General features: G+C 38.5%; 1 protein-coding gene across 1 annotated transcript in view; it reads right to left on the bottom strand.

Annotated features, from left to right (window-relative positions):
* Window positions 1-15,231, bottom strand: part of LOC310909538 (janus kinase and microtubule-interacting protein 1) — a 108,538-nt gene extending 93,307 nt beyond the window's left edge. Inside the window, exon 1 of the mRNA XM_083861474.1 lies at window positions 15,136-15,231. The gene's annotated coding sequence lies outside the window, so the exon portion shown is untranslated. The remainder of the gene's footprint in view (window positions 1-15,135) is intronic.
* Window positions 15,232-24,485: the final 9,254 nt, after the last annotated feature.

The raw sequence follows: 24,485 nt of genomic DNA, 5'->3' as shown, positions 1-24,485 counted from the left end.
GTAACCAAGTATATTTGTCTCCTACACTTTTTTTTAAAAATACCACATCTTCTCCAGTACTGATCTTGGATACTGGATTTAGGAAAGTTCTCCTGAAAATACCTTATATCAAGCTGCACTTGGTCTCAAGTATTAAATTCTCATTGTTATTTAGCGGAAAGGCAAATTTTCTTACTATCGTTACATGATATCTCAGCTTCCTTCTACCAGAAAACCTCTGAGATACACCAAAAATATTGCCCTTGCTTTTTTACATTTCTAATGCATGGCATAAAACAACTTTATTTCTCTATTAAGAAGACTGTCATAAAAACAGTGAGGTGTTTATAAAGGAAATACTCCTGTAAGAACTTGGTTTATTCCACTTATATGAGGTATGATTTCCACAGGTCCTTGTCTTTAAAAAAGGACTTAAGGCCTATAAATCATTCCCTTTTCATTAGCAAATTAAGAGAATGAAATTAATTACTTTATGTTCTCACTAACTTATTAATGTAAACAATCTGTTTAGGATGCCATAATAAAACTCAGAGAATTTACGTGCAGCAGTGAATTAAAAGAAAGACTGAGATTCCCAGCTACCCACAGATTTGGTCTTTTAGAAATAAATTTACTACTATGACTTGAACTTGTAACTGGACTGTACTTAATGGACATGGCACAACCTTATCAGACTTGCACATCTTTATCAGAGAAAAAAATTTCAACAGCAATTATGAATATGAATTACACTCAGTATGTTTTCAGCTAAAGCTCTCACTCACTTCAAACCAATCTAGATGTGCATATGCACCTTCAACAGACGTGGCACTGACAACATATTTGGAACAGAACTTCAGCTCTGGTGTGCCCCCACACATCCACAGATAAATGCAAGGCTACACTAAGAAATGCAGCTCATGGTGGAACAGAAAGAAGCTGAAGAATTCAACACTGTGAAATTCAGTCCTGCTTACAATCATAGACTGGTTTGGGTTTGAAGGGACCATAAAAATCATTCCTATCCCTTGCTGTGGGCAGGGACACCTTCCAATGAACTGGGTTTCTCAGAGCAGAATGAACCTCACAGTGCAAACAAAAGGCTTTTTGAGATCAAAATGTTGAATCAAGGCACTGGCAAGAATCTTTTCAATCTACGTGCCTGCTGTGCATAACCAGTAACATACACAGGTCTATCTAAATGAACACATACAAATATGCATCCTGCCAACTATAGTATAAAAATGTCATTTTTGACTGCAGATCAAGGTAGGCCTCTACAAAGAAATTGATAAAGATGTTTAAAACCTACCTAAACACTAATGTTAGAAAAAGGGCATTTGTGGCTTGTTTTTTAAAGGGCATAAAGGGCATTTGGGTTGTTTGTTTTTTGGTTTTTTGGGTTTTTTTTGGTTTTTGTTTGTTTTTTGTTTGTTTTTTGTTTTTTTTTTTTTTTGGTTTTTTTTTTGGTTTTTTTGGGTTTTTTTGTTTTTGTTTTTGTTTGGGTTTTTTTGGGGTTTTTTTGTTTTGTTTTTTTTTTGTTTTTTTGGTGTTTTTGTTCGGCGTTTTTGTTCAACCTTTGGAATGGAAAGCAGAAAAGAGAATAATGTTAATACTAATAATAGAAGTATAGAGCAGCAATATAAAATAAAAATCATATTCCACATCTCACTAGGAACACTGCTTCTATAAACTATGTCATGAACTTCTAATTTTCATGTAAATCTAGCAGTTCAAAAAAAGAGGCCAAGGGAGAGTATTTATTCCTATAGAATAAATGCATTTCCTTTACTCTCTGATTGTGATACAATGCAAAATGATGTATTTTATTTTATAGATTTTTATAACTAACATCATCTCTATTTTTGCCAAAATACCCTTCATGATTATATCCTAAATCAGGAAAAGTAAGTAATTCTTTTTATAACTTGATTAAGATACAATAGATTAGTGAAAATTGTGATGTACATATTTCAAGTTTATTCCAGTCTGACTGGAATTAATTAATTAGTTAATATTTTCATTTTTAAAAAACCCATCTCACTCTAAATAACAGCAATAAACTCACACTGAATTCCATTAAAGATGGATTCTTATGTTTTGATTGTCTTGTTTTAAGCCTAGCACCAAAAAGGTGCACAAATCTGACTACTGCTGCCAGCCAACATAGATTTTATGGCAACCACATATTAGATTAAACTACAGAACTATATTTAACCTGAGAAGATAGGGTCCCATTTATGTAATCCTACTTTAGGAGCTTCTAATGAGACTGAAGCCTAACCCAGATACACCTGCCAGCAAGTTCCCTGCTCTTTCATGTCAACTCAATGATGAGAGTACAATTTCATTGTAAAAATTGCTGCATAGCATGAGGAGTACTCTTGTTAAACATGGCAATCATCAATATAATCAGTAACCTAAAAATAAACTTCTGCCTAATTTAGCCCATATTTATAACACAGACTCTTTATTTGTATTATATTTGCTATATAAGTATAGTTAGTGTTATTAAAGCAGGGAAGGCAGGGAAATAGGTAGTCAATGGAATTAGGTAAGTTAAAAAATTACTAAGTTCTTTGACATTACAGCATTCATCAGAGAGAGCAGATGCCTGCATTTACAAGTCAATGAACACATGCAAAAGTTACTGAAAGATCCTTTAGGACTGAAATTATACGTTAAGTGAGTTATTATCACAGTGGCCTCTTTTTGCCTTGAAAATCTACTGACAAGGATGCTCATCCATCTTAGAAATGTCTTCATCTTTCAGAGAGCACCCTCTGAGAGTTGGGCTTCCCCAGCTGAGGGTCCTGCATCCCACCACCTGCCCAGCAGGCACATATGGCACGTGGGGATCAGCAGGGCCGGGGCAACATCTGCCGCTGATCGAAAGTGGCATTAATGAAATGCTAAAAGCAGTTTGGTTCACTCCTGCATGCTGACAGACAGCTGGAGTGACAAAAGGTGTATGGGAAGAGCACCATGATTACAGATGGGAAAAGGAGCAGGGAAAAGGATGAAGCCCTTCAGAACATGCTTTCTGACCCAAGTCATCTACTGTAAACATCCTGCCAAATGCAATCATACTGCTGCTTCAAATCAAACACGGCATGATGATTTTGCATGAAATGCAAAACTGTGATGTAAGAAACAAGGACAGGAAGAACATTACTAAAAACAGAAGAAATAGTTAAGAATTCATCATTACAATTTCTCATTGCATCATGCAGCTTCAGTTGCTGTTGTTTACAGATCTGATTGTGTTTAAAGGGTTCTCCATTTGAAGTTCATCTCAACAAATGATCCCAACACAAAAAATGTAGATGTATAAAAATAGTTTGAATTTGAGTGTCTCTAGTTGCTTTCTCTACACTGTGTCTGCTGATACTGCATATACAGGAAAAGTACTAGAAATGCAGTTCAAAGAGATGTCATTTCTGAACATCACATTTTCTCTGGAGTATTAGGATGCTTTTCTCTATTATTATATCAGGTCCACAGATTTCAAGATTCAGAGCAGAGCAACTATACTAGGCAGGGAGACATGGCATTCCCAAAACCAAACAAGGCCAATAGACCATAAACACAGTATCTTGGCTTCAAATGCTAATTATTTCCTTGCAAAGCAAAAGCTGAAGTCCAGCGGGAAGTGCTTTTACTAATTTAGCTCTTCACAAAGGAAACAAAGAGGTGCCTCAAAGATAAACAGTTTACATTTATTTTACTTGAATATTTTATAAAAAACTTGATGACAGGAAAACAACAAATAATGGCCTCCAATCTAGCAGAAATTTTGTCATTGGCTTGGCTGTTCACATGAAATACATTAATTTTAATGCAGCTCTCTCTGGGAGAGAGGGAGTTGTGAATCCTTCTCCAGTGACCCGGTCATTCATATGAAGTGCAGAAAAGGGACCAAGCACTGAACCATCTCACAAGCAGCTACATCTTTGTGTACATCATATTCTGCACAATGAAGTGAAAGATTGAGAAGGAAAAGTCTAAGAGTTAATTTTCTATAAATGTGGCAGTGATAAACTGAAAGACTGGGGTTTTAGCATTCCTCTCAAGCTCAAGAAAGCTAATCTGTATGTCCAAGAAGAAAACAGTACAATCAGTAGAAAACCTGGCATTAAACAATGACTCAGCAAGCTGACTGAGCCTCAAGCTCTGAATAAAGTATTTATAACATATTCAAAATTTAGAAGGGTGGTTGCTCGCAGTCAAAGAGAAAAAAAATAGGTATTAGTGAGCCAGTAGTAAGATAACTAAAAGCAAAAATCAGAAATTAGAAAATAAGTAGCTTGCTTTTTAAAGAAAGAAGAAAAGGTCACTTTTCTTAAAGTAAGTGCAATTCAGAAAAAATCATTTAACAAAAATGTTGTAAATACTCTGGAAATTTAAAGCCATCCAACATGACATGATCTTGAAGTAATAAGCTGATGTTGAATTCAGAAATATAAATTCCATGCTTAGCACCAGTAAAATTTATTATAAAATATACTTTTTTGGCATTATAAAGGTAAATTTGAATCTGATTACTACCATTTATATTACAAATGCATAAGATAAAGACATTATGAATATTCATGAAAGTGCACTACACAAATGCAAGACGGTCTGCAGACTAAAATATATATTATATCCTACAAAGCAAGATAATATCAATGGAAGAAAAGAAGCAGTTATATAAAAAGGAAACACAGAAAGAAACACATACCAAAAAGAGCTGAAATTCAAGTCACAGAGGAGGCTTAGGTGCTTTATGAATAAAGAAGGAAGAAAACCTCAATAAGTGAGAAATGCTATGAAGAAAAAAGAGGAAGTGTATCAACTAGGTATGTAATAATGCAGGTTATTGTGCAGTGATATAAAACATCTGCATATAAATTCTATTTATCAAAAACAGAATGACTTTTAGCCAGGTTAGAAATTGCAAAGCTGAGCTCCAACCTACAGATCAACACTATGAATGTGGCGTCTTCCTACTGGTTCAGTATCTTGTCCAGAAGGATGATAAAGGAATTTATTCCTTTCCTGCCATGTGGATAGGCAGAACAATAACTAAACAAAACCATCAGATTTGAGTACACTGCTTACTGCCTTATCAGGGACAGGATGATAGTTTTGTCTCCTTGACATACTTCCATAGCCAGCACTCGAAACACAGACATAGGAAATCAAATTTCCTTGGCATTAAAAGATGAAATAAATCTCTGCACATGGACTATTATTCCCCACACATTGCCCGCACTCAGGAAGAGAAGCAGAGTCAAATTCTGATCCAACTGGCAGATTGTCTCTTTGCTAGTTGCAGTGATGTAGACATCAATTCTGAACTGTATTGCTCAGCTACACTACAGGCATACCTAATTCAAAAATTACTCATACAAGTCTGCCCACATACTGCAGGTTAAGGCCCCTGTGAAGCCCAATGTTCTTAGAAATGCTCTCCTTTTTTTTTTTCTTGTAGTAAAAAACATTGATTGTTTACATGATTTTCAACACAAATACCACAATATTACAGTCTACTCCAACATTACAGAACCAGAGAAACAAACATGAAATTTAATGGAACTGCTTAAGTAATGAAGCTTTGATATTTAATTGATTTGCTTGAAACTATGAATTGCCAAAACCAAAACATTGTTTTAACCTTACAGTCCCATTGAGACCAATATTGCATACTACACTGCAAGTTTATTCTAAGATGTTTATTAGCAAAAACACAGCATGCAGAAAAGATATTGCCAACACAGAGTCTGTTTTGAGTGAACTCAAAACCAGCAGTGGTGTGAACTGATAAACCAGCACCCTCAGGGCAATGGTCACTGCCTCCTTTATTGCCTTGGCCATCCCACTGGCAACAATGAGGGGAACACTGCACATACACACTGCGAGAATAGCCCTGCTTCAAAGGCACAGACATTTCTCATCATCCAAAACCTACTAGAGATTAAGATGCACCCAAAGTGTCAGTCTATGAAGAGTCTACAGCAATTATCAACACAGGCAAAACCACATAGCCAGGAATTGTGGTCTGCCACGTTAGCACACAGATGATCTCCTTCATGAGTCAACAACTCCAAGTTCAGAAACAAACACAGAATTATTGCTTGTGCATTTCCAGTGCATTCTACATGTTGTCTCCACCTTCTGGAAAACTTCATCCAGATCAGATGTCTGCCACCAAACAGAACAGACTCAAACAGACAGCACACGCAGTTGGAGGTCAAATGTGGATGAAGAATACAGTTCCTGAACACTGAAGCCTATTGAAAATGTTAAGAAATAAGTTCTAGGGCAGTTCAAATGAAAGAGCTGGGCACGTGAACTGAAAATAAAACTAAGGACAACCAATGAAATCTTAACAACACAGGTATCAATGATCTAAAGCTTTGTTACATGGATGTTCACAGGAAGGTGTAATGAGTCTCAGAACTACAACACAACCTCATTATATTTATTGGCATTGTAATTCATAAGTGTACTCTGTCAGTTTTGTACTAATATAGAGAGTTAGTACCACAGAAGAAGGTCTGTGCACTTCTTCAATCACTAAAGTTTTCTTCTGTGGCTCCAAAGCCACATTTGTCTGCCAAAATCCTTAGAATACATACAAGCACCAACTTACAGTCCCACTTTTCAAGGCAGGTTTCATCAGTCAGAAACATTTGCAGCATGGGCCAAGCTAAAAGCTGGAGAAAACCCCCCAAACTTTAGGCTTTACTGCAGATTATTTACTGCTGATTAAAGAATGATATATATGTAATCAAAGCCCCAAAATGTAGCAGCTTTTCCCATGCACAGAGGTCAGGGTCACAATGAGTGCAATTCCTACTGTCAACCTCACTGCCTAGACTGGTTGTTATTTACGTCCAGTGTAAATTCAGAACTCCTGCAATAAAGGAGATAAATATATGGATCCATGTTATTCAGACTGTATCTGAGATCAGAATCAAATGAGTCAGTATCAAGAGGGTTCTTATTTTTCGCCTTAAAAATCTACAACCTTTGCAAGGAAGAAGCCATGACAACATTTCTATCACCCACAGGGTGGGGCATATCTCAGGCCATATGAAACAGGAAAAAGAAAAAACAGTTTGCGTAATTCAAAACTCCTAAAAATATGAGTTTCATATTATACAGTTTCATTGTCAAAGAACGTATCACAAACTTAATGATTCCTTCCCCATTAAAAAAAAAAAAATCAGAAAACAGAATGACATAGCTTGATCTGTGCAGAACATGGACTCCTCCAACACAACAAAGCACAACAAAATAAGAACATGTACCATTCTGACATCAACAAATCTGCCTACAGAGACACCCACTCTTTCTTATTTTCTCTGCAGCATATTCTTTTAACTCACGCATGTCCTTCTGTTTCTTTCTCACAATTCTTGACTTATCTACTTCCCATACAGCTTCTTCAGACTTTATTGTTTTCACATGAAGACTGACCTTGGAAATAGTTACTCCCTTAGACAGTTCAGAATACAGTATCCATTTTAATTTTTTTTCCTTCTCCCGCTATATTTATATACCAATAAAAATAATTTCCTAGAGAAACAGCAACGTTATTCCAGAGTATCTGAAATAGCTAGAGCAGGAGAGTTTTTCTGCAGATCTCAGCTCCATGCTGTGATAGATTCACACATTTGGTCCTACCTCCCAGCAAGGAGCTGGCAATTACTGCATTCCAGTGCAGGACCATAGATTTTTTTTTCCAGCTCCCTTAGTCCCTTAGATGCATTTTTGCATCAGATGTGCAAAGGCTGGACATATTGGACTGGGTATGAAAGAGCAAATGTGCAGTTATATATTGGGGAGGGAGGTTTCTGCAGATTAGAATTACTGTTCTTGACAATCCTGATATTTACAGCTCTGCTTTACTGATTTTATACTTACAGATCTAAATCTTAAGAAATGCACTCTATTTATTACCTGAAGTGATAAGAGAACCCTCTAAAGGTTTTAGATCCTTCTCTACTTCGTATGAGGAAACAAGTAATTGGAATACTGTGTTGCTTTTGTGCTTTTGAAGGATTAGCCTCCCCTCAGTTCCTGGACAATACATATATTAAGTACACTAAGTGCTGTGATTAGAGCTTAAACACTGTTTAAATCAGACACATCTCTAACACATCCCCTTGTAAAGCATAATTTACCATTATTATGCAATCATGTTAAAGTGCAAGTATGTAGGAATCTTCTATTTTACCCAGTTCATCAGACAGGCTGTCTCCTCAAATAGATTTAATTGTATATTAATTCTTGAAGTATTTTCTGAGTACACATAAAATTCTTAGCATTTAAATTTTTACTCTTAAAAACCACAGCTTTTTTTTACCCAATACCTAGATTCCTAATAGCTCACTAAATAGACAGATTAAACCTAGCCCAGATATCCCTAACCATGGCTTTGGTCATGGCTCCCATTTTGATGCAGAAGTTGGCATCTACTTTTTAGACTACATATCATCTAGGAGAGGCAGTAATAGCTCCAACCTACTGGCTGGTCAAATATAGAATCTAAAAAAATCTGAGAACTTTCAGCATATGATGGCAATCTATTCAAAAAATCCAAACAAAGCCAGACAAAACCCAAAAAAATCCAAACAAACAAAAACCCCACCACCAAACCAAACTAGAAAACATTAATAAAGGGGTATAATGAGTTTAAAGGGATATAATGAGTTGTCAGGAATAAAATAGTCCAAAAGATTCATTTTTCAAGGTGACTCATTGCAAAGAATACAAGTTCATGCCATTCATCAGTGAAACTTGAGCAAAAATACAAAAGGTTCATCTAACTTCTGCAATCAAGCATATACATCTTAACTTCTGGAGCAGGAGATTTATGTTCAAGACTTCAACCATTTCACACATGTAATTTGAAATTGTCCAACACATGCAAAAACTAGTCATAGAGGACTCAGAAACAGCAGAAGCATTTAAGGCTCATTTCCGTAGGAAGCCAGGCTACAGCAAATGTAATTAAAGTTTTTAATAAGGGTTTGCCGTTTTAGTAAAAAACTCAGAACTACCAGAACAGACAATAAGTGTTGGGGCACAGTATCCCATCCTCTCTTCCACCCTACGTAGTAGAGGCCAAAGCCTCATGCAAAAGCTAATAGGATGATTATCTTGAGAAGGATTATGCTGCACAGAGAAGCTGAAGCCTGCCTTTGTGAGAATTAAGTCCATCATCCTTACTGGTTAGCTGAATTATTTTCTTTTGTCATAGTGCAGATAAATTATCACTTGGTCTTCCTTAAAATAAGTGCATCTCAAAGAACATCGATATAAGGATATAAGAAGGTGGGATAAAATGTTTTTGCAGATATTTTTTCTCTGGTTTAAGAACTAGGGAGTCCAGAAAAGGATTCAAGAGGAAAAAGTAATTAATTCTTTTATAAGAAATAAAAGTCTGCAGCACTAAATTAGCAGAGTATAGTTATAATATAGTCTATACCTAACAAGCTTAGCAATGAATGATTGAGCCATGATCTGTTCTACAGGAAATGCCAAGTTGTGACTCAAGTAGATCAACGTAAGGTAAAAACATTGTGGAAGTGCTGGTTTACACCTTGATATGGAAAAAAAAGGTGTATTCTTGGGGTTTCATTTCTCATTTCTAAGCAATTTAGAGAAGGAGCACCTCCCAACACACTCTTCTTTTCTGACAGAGACATCCAGAGATGCAGAAAGTACTACAGGAAGCAGTTACTCCAGAATCAGAGAAGTACCTGCATCTTAAGGACTCAAACAGAATGAGAACCGCTGTCTCACAAAGTAAAACCTTCACTCTAGAACCATGCCCTGATTAGACTCAGGGCAGACATGCATCACATCACTGCAAGTATTTATAAACATGGATAATAAGCTTGTTCAGAGAATTAGCAGTTCACAAGAAAACAAGGCTTGCACCTTTGGGTGGGAGTTCAAATGCAAGCTAGTGAGAAGAAATGCAAAATACTGGACAATTTTTTGCATAAACAGAAACATTATAGAGCAGTAAATAAAAAGCTACAAGGCATTGGATACTGCTCTAGATAGAAAATAGAAAAAAAAATAAAATCTCAGCCTTAGCCACTGACATTTTGGAAAGTCTTAGTAAAATAGTCTACTTCAGTTAGATAAGATGTTCCTTGTTCTGACTGTTGAAGAAGAGGAATAAGATAATTTTGGAAGAATTCAATTCACAGAGGATTTTTCTGCAATGGCTCACTCTTATTCTCATCATATGCACAATAATAATAATAACAATAATAGCACCTCACTTTCAACTGCACCAATATACCATTTGGCTCACCTCATCTTAAAATAAACAGATAATGTTAGAATTAAACTTTGGTACATTATACGCACAGGGGAAAATAAAAAAATCACCTCCTCACCTGCACAGCGAAGTCAAAGCAATCAGATATGCAGACAGTGCCCATAATGAAGGCTGACAACTATGTTGACCATAGCCAAAGGGACATCATTTATCGAGGTTACACCCAGGAAGCCAAGCATTTCATCTGCAGCACATGTTTAGCATCAGCGCTAAATCAAAAGTGAAACTGCAAAATGCAGTTGTGTGACTCTGCTGACACTTCCTTCCTGGATGGAAAGGTAACAGCTATCACAAGGGTAACTCAAAGCTTCCAATAATAATGTCTTGTCAAATGCAAGTTAAATTTCAATGGCACTAGGAAATATGAAAAAACACATACTTTCTGAAACAGCTCTCATTTCCCTTAATGTCGAGGTATGGTGCTATTAAATGGACAACATGGTGTTAAGATGGGCTGAAAGTGAGAAGAAAACTGAACAGAAACTTCAAAGAGTTTGGAGAGACATCTTGATCCTCCTACAGTTGTGGCTACATTCAGCCTTTAGTAGGGAACAAGTAAGCAACACATGAACAAATACATTTAATATAAATAGCTTCCCTCTTCATTCTACACTGATTATAGAATTCCAGTTTGGACATTAAATATGTAGGTTTTAAAAACATCTGCAAGAAACAAATTAATAATATTTACATCAAAGTACTCTTATTATCAGAACAAAGCAAAGATGTCCTTCAGCCATCTTCCACTAAAAACAAAGTAAATTCAAAGCAAAGCAAACCAATGTTGACTGTGCTTTTTGAGGATGACATAACTACTATAAAAAAGTCTATTCAATACTTCTAGAAGTTTCACAATTTCAGTGATTTTTGCTTTAATTTCAGAGTCTCACCTCCAGAAGCTGGTTTCAGTTTATTGGGTTATTCAGCAAGTTAACAGGACAGAACAGCACAAAAACAACTTCATGTATATGTATGTTTATGTTTTTCATAAAATGTACATTAGGAAACTCTCTCTTAAAATCAATGATATAAAGGTAAATTTAAAATTACCACTCTATATCTTTGTCTTCATTGACATGTAATCTCCCATTGTGAACAAGATACAGAGTGACTACAAGTTTCTCTGAACTAACAGAACAAAAATAAAATAACAAAATTCCCATTTGTATTCCTCACTACATCAAGGCCCTTATCCATTCCTGCCTAACTTAACAGCTCCAGGTGGGAGCTTCCTGAATACATCTGGCTCTTCACATGCATTTATGCAATGTGTTTGAGAGCCTATATGGTTAAGAAGGAACCAGCAAACCCAGAGGAAGCTGTGGAATTAAATGCCAGATCTATTAAATGCCAGATCTACGATCTTGGACTGTGTTGCAAGGAAAAAGAGGAGACCTCACCTAGGTGGCAGAAGTTTCTCTTCAGTTGCCATTCTTATTGGACAAACAAAGAAATTAAATATTGCAAGTAAGGAAGTAATCATCCAAGTTTTAGTGATCTATAGGAAAGCATTCCATCTGCCAAAGTTCTATGATTTACAATAATGTGCAAAGAATGGAAGTATCGTAGAAAAAAGAATGAATGAAAAATTAGTTTAAACTACTACTCTGGTTCCATTTGCCCCACTGACAATGAATCTGTATCACTTTTATTGAACTACTATAGATCTTTTCCCTATTACTGAGGTTATGGCCGATAAAGTTTGCTATTTAAAAAAACCTTAGCAAAAATTAAACAGAAGTAACAAAATTTGCATGCAGGAGAAAAACTTCCCAAGATGGTAAAAAACCCCCACATTTCAGATCTTTAACTCAAGACATTTTATTGTAACATGTGAAGAAAACAATGACCATGAAACTGATTTTCCTTACTAATGCTGATAAGTAATGCAGTAAGTACTAATGCAATAAGTACTACCCTAAATAGTTCTAAATATGGAATTTTTTTTTAATGAAAAACAAAAGAGATGGAATGTATTTGTGCATATCAGTACACAAAGCTGCAATTAAGGCTGAATATTGTACCTTCAAAATGAAGCAGAACAGCTAATGAAAGTTGATAGAAAAAAAAATCAGGATTACAGACAAGGACATGAGGAGAAGGGTTTGATGTTTTCTTTGCTTGATGGCAGAGCAACTTTTGTTCTACATTAATAAATGGAGATGCAATAATCAGTGGTACCTGTCCAAATATCCTCTTAGAAAGAGGCAGCATGCAACCAACCTTGCTTTTATACAAATGGGCAATCCAATCTCACATTCTTCAGTATTTTTTGTTCCCTGACACATGTTTGTGCCAGCTCCATCTGGCCTGGCACTATCCAGAAACACAGCCCAGGCCCATTACTTTCCTCATATACTTGCTACTCCTACCTCTCCCATCTTCTATCATTATCTAACCAAAATGTTCTACAAGGAAAAAAACTATTCATGAAAGAAAGTATGAACATTTGCATACTGATAAATAATACTTAAAATCAGAAACTGATAGCAGAGCTAGGATGAACTGCATCAAAGGTGGGGCTGTGCACTATGGAAATGCACTATGGAAAAAAAAGAGTGAGCTCAAATGAGATGGACCTCTAAGAGAAGAATCTTAAGGAAACTCTGCTCCATCACTGTGTCCCAACATTAACATTTTAACAGAGTACATATCTTTTAATTCAAGCCTTATTTATACCTCAGGTTCAACACATGGCCTCTTTTGAGGATATTTCCAACTCTTGCATTCCTGTAACAACAATCTAGGACAATAAAGGAGCATTCATTTAAGTGGAGAGTGAGCATTGCTCAGAGCGGAGCATTTCCAAAAAGCAAATGGAATAAAAAGCCTTTATCTACATGTAGGAGTACTGAAATACGTTAGGCAAATCCCTAGACCAATGGTCTCTTACAGTACTTGTGTCTCAGCCTGCAGCAGACAAGCTCCAGTGCCTCAGCAAAGGAGTCCTAGGGATGGCCTCCTTGAACTTGTAGAGCACCTCTCCAAACACTGGTCTCTCCACCCACAAGAAGAATCACCTCTTTCATGAGATCCAAGATTCTTGGCCCTTCTGTTTAAATCTCAAGTATATCTATTCAAAGATTAGATTTGTATTAACAACCTAATTACGTGCACCCATCCAAAACAAGAAACTCAAACCTGAAAAGACTCCACACTACCTCAGGTGCAAGAAGCAGTCATCCCAGTGGACCAAGAAGTACAAACAGAGCAGAGACTGAAAACAAATGTTCTAGGCCATACAGAGTATCCCAGCTTCTGTATCACAGTAACTAATTTTAGCATTATTAACAGTAAGGCATGTGTTTCTTCAATGCAGAACAAAAACACCATCTCAAAAGATAATTAAGGCAGAATTTAAAAGTCTTTAGAAAAACCTTCCTGCCTAAATGCACCATGAATTAGTGCATCTTACAATCACAAAACATTTTCAGTGGGTTTAAGGAAACCAACACAAAGATATTCATCCCTTGCCATACAAAACCCGAAACCAAAGCTGGCATCTCACAGAGATGAAACACAGCAGGCCCTAATAAGCATCACAGAATCCAACTCCTGCATAAATATATAGGCACATCAAGCTTACTGTCAGTGAGACCAACTGGGTAAGAACAGACCTTACTGTGTGTACATGATGGGTTCTAAGTATAGGGCAGGGATCTCATGGACAAAAACCTGAATGAAGTGGATCTCAATTTTTTCTCCCTTACAAAATTTGCTAGGATTTCTTTTATTCTGCCTTCTTAAAATTCTATTAATTTAAATATAAATAAATACAGTCGGTTATAATTGGCATCATTTCTTATGATTGTTTGATTAGGCAGTGTGGTGCACGGAAGTCATCAGTCAGGCTAGTAAATATATAAATACGTAACAAAACTAATTCTTGATTGTTAGTTAAGCCTGTGTTCATCCTCCTCTAATTCAGAGATCCTGCAAATCTGCAGTGACTTGCAGGCCTAGGCACTGCTTTAAGGGCTGACAGAAAGAACTTTTTTTTAAAATCTCACTCATTCACCAGAACAAACCAGTCTTGATGGGGAACCAAGAGAGAAAAATTACAGTGTGTGCAGATACTCCTCAGATCCAGCCCCCTGGAGTGATCTGCTCTGTAGTGTTGCCATAGAAAATGGAAAGGAAGCCTCCAATTAGGGACGAGGTCACATTTAAGCAGAGATATTATGTAAATATCAGCCAGCCAGCACCCCGAAAAAAAAAAAAAAAAAAAAAAAAAAAAAAAAAAAAAAAAAAAAAAGGCCTCATCCTGCCAGCCGTCCAAGGGCAGGCCTGGGGTCTGCTCCCAGAACAGCCCTACCAGCAGGACCCGGCTCGCAGGAGCAGTGCCGGCCCGGCCCCGCAGGTACAGCCCGGGAGGGGGCAGAGCCCGGCGGGGCCGGGATGCTCCGGCCCTTCATCCCGCCCAGCCGCGGTACCGGCGGGCTGGGGGAGCACAGGGAGCCCCTCGGGGCTGTCCCGGCCCGCCGATGCTGCGGGGGAGCTGCGGGAGGGCGGGGGCGGGGGCGGGGGCTGCCTCGCCCCGCCCGGGGACAGGAGCCCCTGCCCCGCCAAGGACCGGCCGCCCTTCGCGAGGCTTCCGCGCCCGTCGGGTCACGGACGGGCGAGCGGAGAGGGGCACAGCCTCGCCCCGCCCCGAGATGCACTTTTTTTCCCGTAGGCACCTCGCACGACCAAAGTCTCCGAGCGCGGCGGCATCCTCCCATCCCTCCATCCCTCCATCCCTCCATCCCTCCGTTCCCCGTGCCCGCGCCGCCCCCCATCGCCCACCCGCGCCTCCCGCCGCCACTCACCCACTCCCGGCCGAGCCCTGGCCCGCTCCTTCCCCGGGGGGATCCGCCGGCGCGATGCGGACAGAGCCCAGGCGAAGCACCGCCCGGCAGCCGCACCTCGCTGCCGCCGCCGGTCCCTCCCCGGCTGTCACCGGCGGCCCGCCCTCGGGGGCGGCGGCGGCCGGGCCCTCCCGCGGCCCCGCCCCGCGCCCGTCGCCGCCCGGGGGTCGGCCCTGCTCGGCTGTGGGGCCGCCCTGGTGCCGTGCGGGGTCTGTGCTGGGTCTGTGGTGGTCCCGAGGTGGTCCCGCGGGGCTGCGGCTCCGGGAGAGCTGCCCCGCACCGGGCCGGGCACTGAGCCCTCCATGGGATCCGGGTCCCCTCGCTCGGTCCCCGCTTCAGCCGCTGCGGGCACGGCCGGCACAGAGAGCCCGGGAGGATGGACCCGTTTAGTTATTTTATGTCACAGAAGAATTAGACACGGAGTTGTCAGATCAGCCCAGCTGCCGGACGCCTGTAAATCCCGATGCCATTTAAAACCCCGTCCTTTGGTCAGAACATCATCTCGAAGCTCCCGGGCCCAGGCTTTGCTGTGGGTTTCAGACCAGAGTGACTCCTCTGTGCCGATGTACCTCGGCTGTGAACGCAGCTTTACCAAAATGCTGCTCGTGATGCTGTATCTGTTGGTCCAGGTTCAGTGATGACCCAGGGAATGCAGCAGAAATGTGTTTCTGTGAGCCAAGTGCCAGGACCTCGGGGGATGGGAAAGGTCAGGATAACTATCTCAGTGTTATGTTGATGGCTTGTGCAGTGTCTGTGTAAATTGGCCCTGAATCAAGGAGAAAATAACCAAGTTTACCATTCCATTTGTCTTGCTGTTGTTGTTGCTGCTGCTGCTCTAGTGCTAGGTTTGTACTTGGTTTAAAAACACAAGATGGCTATGAGAAAATAGATTTGGAACAGTAATCACAATATACAAGGAACATGCATCAGCCTCAGAACATGCTCCAAGCAGTAGGTGGATGGAGTTCAGCAGAGACACAGCTCCGGGCAGCATCACAGGCACAGGAAGCTGAGAAGGGAACGCTTCAGTATGATGGATAAAATTAACTCTATTGATGGCCACACGGAATGAGTAAAATCTAAATTAGAATGCACATTTTAACAGTCAAGGCAACTAAACAGAAACACCTTTTGAGACTAAAAGGGAATATGCATTGCTGGGCGGTGTGAAGCAACACTTAAATCTCTTTCCAAAGGGAGGCATTTCAACCAGGACTTAAAGGAATTCTTGTAGCCGGAATAGTGCCAATAGTTCCTTCCCTGTAGAGAAAATGCTGGTTTTGATTTTGAAATCAATACAAATTGAATGGCCCAGTTGGTCTTAATTACTTCATATAGTTAATTTGTTCCATTTTCTAAGAAATTTTCAGGTATAAATGTTTGATACTTAGGCTTTTAAAAAATGCCAACACATTTATTAGTGGCTGTGTTCCAAGTGTGGATTAATGAAACCAGAATAAGCAGTTTGTTATCCTTTAGCTACCATCTAACTGTTCTTCATAAGAGTAGGAATCTGGGGCCTTAGTTCTGGCCCTGGTCAGGGAGAGAGGAAATTGGAGCCCATAAATAATATATGCATGGCTTTGTATTGGTGTTATATCTTGTGCAAGGATGCAGTGATGTGTTCTGAAAAAAGGCAGGATGTTCTGTGTAGGATTTACTTGTAATGGGTTGGTGCATAGGGTTGTTACATACAAAATATTTTCTTATTAAATAATTTTCACTTGAAAGTATTTGAAAATAAAAAAGAAAGTATAGTTTATATCTTAGATAGCACTTTGTTTCTCCATATTTTTTATTAATAGAAGTGTTTGCGCTTTTTTTCTAATTAACATAAATTTGATTTAATTTAAAAAATAAGGTGATTATCTTGTCTGCACAGAGTCAAGAATACTATCTTCCTGTCAGACAGGGCTCTATAACCTGCTGTTCCATTCAGCTGGAGAGCAATGACCATTTCATGAACCCTAAAGCATTCTTTTGAGAATCTGGAGTTTGATATCCACTCATATCTAGAAGCTGAGGGACCCACTGCACTGTCTGCCCTGCACAGATTTACTGTAAAGATGGTCCCATCCCCAAAGAACTGGTGCTGTTAGTGGTCATGGAACAGACAAGAGACTGGCATATTAAGTGAAAGTAAAGATTTATAATCTGGCCTGGTTTTGTTTGCCTGTTTATTTACAGCAGTGTTGTATCTTACTGGAAGAATACTGGGTCAAGCCCAAGTTCACACTTGGGTCAGCCAGAAATTAGTCCTGATATATCCTGGTAACTGTGATGTCCCTGCTGATGTGGGAAGCTTCTGAACAACACAAACTGAGCAGGAAGCTGTGAAATACAGAAGATATCTGCAAAGGAAGAGGAGTATTTTGCCCAGGTATCAGCTGATTTATTACTACTGATGGTTTAGCTAGGGTGTTACCAGCTTCCTACCTGTGCTATTAGTGACTGGTGAAGCAGACTGAAGTATTGAATCTGAAAAGTGATATGTGAGACATCCGCAAGAAAATACTCAGCTCTATTCTGAATTCCTTGAATAGCAATGCAAATACTTCATTTAATTCAGGAGGAATAAAATTGACTTTTTGAAGCAACACTTTAAAAATGCCCTAAAAACCTTCTGGTAACATTACAACTATGCAATTTAGAATTAGAAGCACTTAGACTTTATTGCACTCATGCTGCAGTAACTATATTAAGCAGAAAGCAAAATAAAATTTCAAGGACAGAACATAATTGAAAAGTTAATTCATTTTTAATATCGATATTCTCATTTTAAAGTTTTAAGCCTGCAGACTAGCAGAAGAATATCAGACTCCTCACTCTAAATTTGCCTTTTAACCCTAATAAAAATCTCTTGTAAACAGAGATGGTCCTCCTGTTCAGTTAAAACTCAAAGTGTGAGAAGTTTTTAAAGCTTCAGCTCTTTTTGTAATGCATTAAGCTTTTACAGTCTTTTATTAAAAAAAAAAAAAAAAAAACCCACACCAAAAAACTAGAACACATTTGAAACTGATTTACACAGAGGGAACCAGACTATTTGCTGCTGTAAATGTAAAAGCGGTGCATTGATTATTTTTTATTATTGTTGTTATTATTGCTAATATTATCAATATTATTATTTAGAAATCAGAAATACACACTCAAAGAACAGAGGTTGTTTTCCCATTGAAATGCAGCCATCTGCAGGCAGTTACATAATAGTGCATAGCAACAGCACAATTATGTACAATATATGGCTATATTTAAAACTTCTTTCAGCACTGATTATTATGAATGTTTATACTGCTCAGGACAAGCAAGATAAGTTTTCTTTTAGGGGGAGCCTTAAGTCGACTGGCTATAATTATGTACTTTAAAGGATTTGGATATGATATTTTATGGGAATGATTTTTCTAGAAAAGTTGGATTCAAAACATCTCCTTCCGAAAGCCTGGGAGATTCGGAGTCATTGAAATGGAATGAGCTTTATCCTTCTAAGTTATTGTGGCATTGTGAAACTTGCAGTGGATTTTCATTCAAAACAGTCGTGTTTTATCATTCATTTAATGTTTTAAAAAATGCTACTTTCAGATTCAAGCTTGCTGGAAAGAGCTGGCCTGATTCTCTGTAGCTGAGATGTGTTTTGCTCAGAGAGCTGGCTGCTAAGTGTCTGTGTATGGGATGCCTGGGCTCGCTCTCAGCATTGTGGGTGAATCTCTGGCAAGGATACCTTGGTCCTGGAGCAGAGGTGCCTTTTACACACTCTCAGAGAATCTGTCTTGCTGTGCAGTTGTGTGCAAAATTGATAGTGGCATCCACATACGCCAAAAAAAAAAAAAATCACCTACCACGCTGCTGAGTTTCAACACACAGGATGTGTGTCTGCTGTACCAAAGGGGAAGTGCTGCTGGTGTATATAGCTCTCAAGGTGGGACCATAAAGGCCTGCCAAGGTCAGAACCTGGCCACACCTGCCAGGAGATGAGTGTGCATTGTATAAATTCTTTCTACAACACATAGTCAGAATCTAATCTTCTTTTATGAATGGTCGAAACACTGATATGACAAGTTGCAGTGTGTCTTCTTGGAGATGTTCTCTTGTCTTTCTCACCCTCTTGATGGGTTCTGCCTTAGGTGAGTGATGGTATAATATCCAGAAATAGCATGTGTTACAAACTCGTGCTTTGAATAGGGAATAATTACCATGCATGGGTATAAATAGCAGCCTAAGGAAGTAGACTGCAATTAAGAGTTGAAATATGTAGTTTAACAATCATAAGTTGTGTTTCTGTATTGTACTGGATAGATTGTACAATATTCCTTTCTTTTGTGTGTCAGCATGTGTCTGAGCAGATATGTATGCATTTTTAATGTTCTCTTCACCTGCTTTAGAGAAGTCACTTATTCCTTAACAGAGAGGGAAGTCTTCTGGGAATATACACCCTGAAATTAGGATTTATTATAGCCTTTATGTACAGCTGACTTGGTTAAAAGCTGCCTTGCTGTGCAGTCACATATCAAATTAGAAATTACAATATAAATAGATTAAATTAATGACTGTACTGTGGAATATGGGAATAAAGGATTTGATTCATGTTAAAACAAAGGGGAAAACTGAAGATTCACAATATATTAACCCATGTGTGGTCAAAGATGCTGCTACAGAAGCAAGCACTAGTACTTTGGATGGCAATTGATTTCTCATGCTACATTACCTGCAGAGCCCTCTTTAATGCGTATGCTGAGATGATTAGCTGTAATAAGGAGAGGCTAGGGATTAAAAGTGTAAAAATAACAGCCATTATACTTCTTAGTAGGAATTCTCTGAGGATGTGTGCCCGTGGCTCACTCACACTTGTTTTACTACATGATGTACTGAGCTAGTCAGAGCTTTGTTCGAAAAAAGCTTCTAAATATGCTTTTAAAATGTAATCTTAAAATCTAAATAAGCTTTTAAAATCATGACATTTTGGTGGACCATTTTTTCTCTTCATATTTTTTTTTCTTTTTAAGAATGAGTTGCTAATGGCCACCTTGACTATCTGAAGACAAGATCTTATAATATTGTATATATCAATAATATTACATAAGTTCATAAATTCTAGGGTTGTAGCACCCTCTTATAGAAACTTAATGTGCAAAGGAAAAAAGAAATTAAAATATCCTTTACTGATCTTCTAATTAATATCATAATTTAATCATATTGAATATTTTAGTAACGCTACAGCAGTGTATGTGTTTGGAGTACAGGTGTACTTTTCTTGCATCTATGGATTCAAAATTGCAGGTTCAGGACATAATAAAACGTAGCAGATAATTTCAAAGGATAGCAGCCAGTTGGAAATGCTCTTTAAGATCTACCACAGCTTCTGTTATGCACACTGATGTAAATATGCAAAATCAAGAAATACTTTACTACTGTCATGCAAGGTCCTTGTTTGAGGGGAATATTGAGGAATTCCCCTGGATGTATCTTTCTTAGAGAATGAAAAAAGGTTGCTCTCATAAAGTTGACCTTTGAGAAGAAGTAAAGGGTGATAGGGAAGTGAATAGATAGTCTGATAAATTTCTTCCCTTTTCCCTATTAAAAGAGAAAAAGAGCCAAAGACTTGATTATCTTTGGAAATCAGTGTGTAACTGAGCACAGGAGGTGTGTAAGATCTGCTGATTCTTACTTGGAAGCAGCTCTCATCCAAGATAGAGTAGGACTTTGAATACTGAATGTGGTCTTTTCTTCAGAGGTAGAAACTGGGTAAGAGCAGTTGCTAACCAAAGATACTGGAATCAGGGATTATACCTTGGGGAAGATGAAATGGGCCCTTTCATTACTCATCCCCAGAGATGCATTACCATAGTCAGTGAAGATACCAAAACTCCTCCTGTATTATCATATTCTTGTAAATGCTCAGAAGCAAAATAACTGGAATTGTTCCTTGCTGCCTGATTTCTGGTAGTGCAGAACTTGAATGCTTTTGTATGTAATAAAATTATATTTAATCTCTGTTAAGTGTATTTAATTTCTGTTAAGTGAAGGCTTGATGTGCAACAGAGAAAGATGAAACATTTCTCAAGTTTAAAAATTAATTACATCAGGTATAATTAAAATTTTGGTAAGAAAAAAAATTGTATTAATTGCCCATACAATTTTGGTTTCCTTATACCACTTTAAAAGCAATTTCACCTAAATTCAATAAAATAGGCTGCAATAAGCAGAAAGTTTAGACAGGATTAATGACATTTGCTCTATCTTTACAATGTTTCTTCTTAGGAAAGGTACCAAATTGATAATTGCCTGAAAGTACACTGCTCAGAGACTAGTAACAACCTGAGTAATTAAGAGTGTGTAAACACAGACTTCTGTCCAAATAACATGGGGTGCACTTATATTTTATCTTATGGCCCCCTTTTTTCTTTAGAAAAATAACTGACTAGAATAGAGCAGTTCAGTTGGAAGGGACCTACACCAACCCTCTAGGCCAACAGCAATATGTGCTGGTGGAGATTCCCAGTACCATTTTTCCATGGAGGGTGAAGTCACATGGCAAATAAAGACTAAGAAAAAACAAGGATAAATGTCAAACAAAATTTAATTAAACTGTGTAATTGCAGGCTCAGATAAACGGTAACACTAGGAAAGTATTGTGAGTACTCCCATAAGGTGGTATTATAAATACAACAGTTTAAAAAAGGCTCTCAAGTTGTTGTCTAGCCACAGTAATGTCATAGTGGATTCAAACAGATCAAGTGGGAAGATGATAGCAGAAGGTATCAGTGAATTAGGCTTTGAGAAGATACAAAGGATGTGTGATGGAGGAAAGGGTAGTCAGCAGCAAAGGCAGCCAAACTGCTGAGACGCCGCAGTTCACACTGTGTTTGAGCTGGTTGCTCACAGCCCAGGGGGCTCAGGGCTGTGCTGCTTCCAGAGGCAGCATGGTTGGTCTCCATGCAGGCTCTCAAAGGCTGGCTCTAGCCACAGACTTTGTAACATGGACTTCATCCTCTGTGGCTCTTCCATTGGTGATGATTCATGATTTACTTCAAGAAGAGAGAGCTGCCAAGATGACAAATTTTAGGCTGCAGATCCTGCATGCAAATCAATTCTCTCTCTGTGCAGTCTTTCCAGTTTCCCAAAGCTCATCTAAGGAGGCTGCAGGGCAAAAAGAAGCAAAGAGAACACCGTTCATACCCCAGAGCTCAGTGTGTGAAATGTGTTTAATCTGGTAAACAAGGTAAAGCTTGTAAAGCACTCTGAAGATATTCAGAATTTCTGCATTGTTTCCCTAGCTTATTTTTTTATTTATTTAAGATGTCAGTACAAGTGCATTTGGAATATAGCCTGCCTATCTCCTACAGAAACCTTTCTTGCCCACATGGAATGAGTCAGGCACAGTGTGTATAAAACACTTTGTGGTGCCAGACATGAGGCAGTGTAAGGCAAAAAATTTCTCTGCTTCAAAAAAGAAATGTTCTCTTGCCTAAAGTGAAAATGAAACAGAACCTCCAAAGGCATTTTCTGTTCCTCACATACCTATCAAAGGGTATAACAGTATTGAATTATTTAGGTAATTTTCCCTATTAGACTGTGTTCTTTTATGAATCATTTCAAGGCTTGGGCCCTAACCATAAAAAGTCTTAGCATATTCTAAAGACTTTGAGAATTGCCCAGAGGAAAGATTTAGGTGAGTTAAAAATTTATAGCCAAAAAAATTTTATGAACCTCAAATTGCATTTTTATGAAATAATCTTTTTAATCTTGATGGATGTGCTGGTTTTGGCTAGGGTAGAGATAACTTTCTTCACGGTGCAATGTGTGGGGCTGAGTTGTGGATTTCTACTGAACACAGGGTTGATAACATAGAGATGTTTTTGTTATTCCTGAGCAGAGTTTACACAGAGCCAAGGCCTTTTCTGCTTTTCACATTCCAGTCTGGCAGGGAAGCTGGAGGTCAGTGGGAGGCTGGGAGGAGACAGAGCAAGGACAGGTGACCCAAACTGGCCAAAGGGATATTCCAGATGGTGTGACATCATGCTCAGTATATGAAGTGAGGCAAGGAAGAAGTAGGTAAGGGGGAGGATATTTGGAGTGATGGTTTGCTTTTGTTTGTCTTCCCAAATCACCGTTGCACGTGATGGGTCTTGCTGTACTGGAGATGTCTGAGCACCTGCCTGCTCATGGGAAGCTGTGAATTAATTCCTCATTTTGCTTGGCTTGTGTGTGCAGCTTTTGTTTTTGTTATACTGTCTTTATCTCAACTCATGAGTTTTCCAGCTTTTACCTCCCCAATTCACTTCCTGATCCTGCTGACTGGAGGAGTGAGCAAACAGCTGCCTGGGGGTTGGTTGCTGGCTGGGGTGAAACCACAACACATAACTTAAAAAAACCCCAACTCTCCCTGCCCCCCTCTCACTCCACTAAAATGCCAGGCTAGACAACTAAGGGGAGTCTAATTCAAGAATTAAATTGGTCCATTTTTTTTACCCTGTGCCCCAAGAGCTTCTTGAAGATTTGTTTCTTACTCCCACTCTGATACTGAAAGTTTTATCTTAAGACCAGATGACACCTTGAGCATGTGTAAAGAGCAGATCTCTATTCATGAAGCTTAATTAATACAATAATTCACATAAGTATGTCAACAAACCACAAAAAATAAAAGGCAGATGTATTACCAGCTTTTAAATTGCTAACTGTGAATATTGTCAAACATTGTTTTAGCAAAGCATTATGCAGATTGGATATCTAAATTTGGCTCTTACTAAATTAACTCTCTGATCAGTAGTCTCAGCTGTGTCCAGCAGAAAAACCTTTTTAGGTTTTCTCACCAATCTTAGTGACATTAACAGATATAGGAAGTAATAAGGGAATATTCTAAATATCATATATTTGAAAAGTGATATATTGCAACATGCAGTTGGAATTGAGTACTTATCAATGTTCTGAAGCTCCTCAAACCTTCTTTAAAAGAAGAGTGATTCACAAAGTGTGGTAATCTGAAGAATAAGGAAATGTTGATAAAAATCTCAAAGTTGGATGAAATGTTGATATATTATCTGAATTATCTTGTTCTCTGAAGCATTATTCCTAATACCTGGATAGCAGTTTGTATTGCCTCCTCTTAAAAAGCCCCTCTGATGATGGTTGCACAGATGGCCTGTCACAGTGTTCTTGTAAAGTTTTAATATCTAATCTAAATCTCATATACTGCAAGTTATTACTTCCTGTTCTAACCCCTTTGAGTACTAAAAACATCCTTTTTGCAAAACATTTTGCATATTTTGAAGTATCTTTTTTGCCGAGGCTAAAAGACAAATTTTCCCACTTTTTTTCCT

Source organism: Zosterops lateralis (genome assembly GCF_965231275.1).
Source record: "Zosterops lateralis genome assembly, chromosome: 5".
Taxonomy (NCBI): Eukaryota; Metazoa; Chordata; class Aves; order Passeriformes; family Zosteropidae; genus Zosterops; species Zosterops lateralis.
The sequence above is the reverse complement of the archived record's forward strand: the minus strand, read 5'-3'. Positions and strand labels throughout refer to the sequence as shown.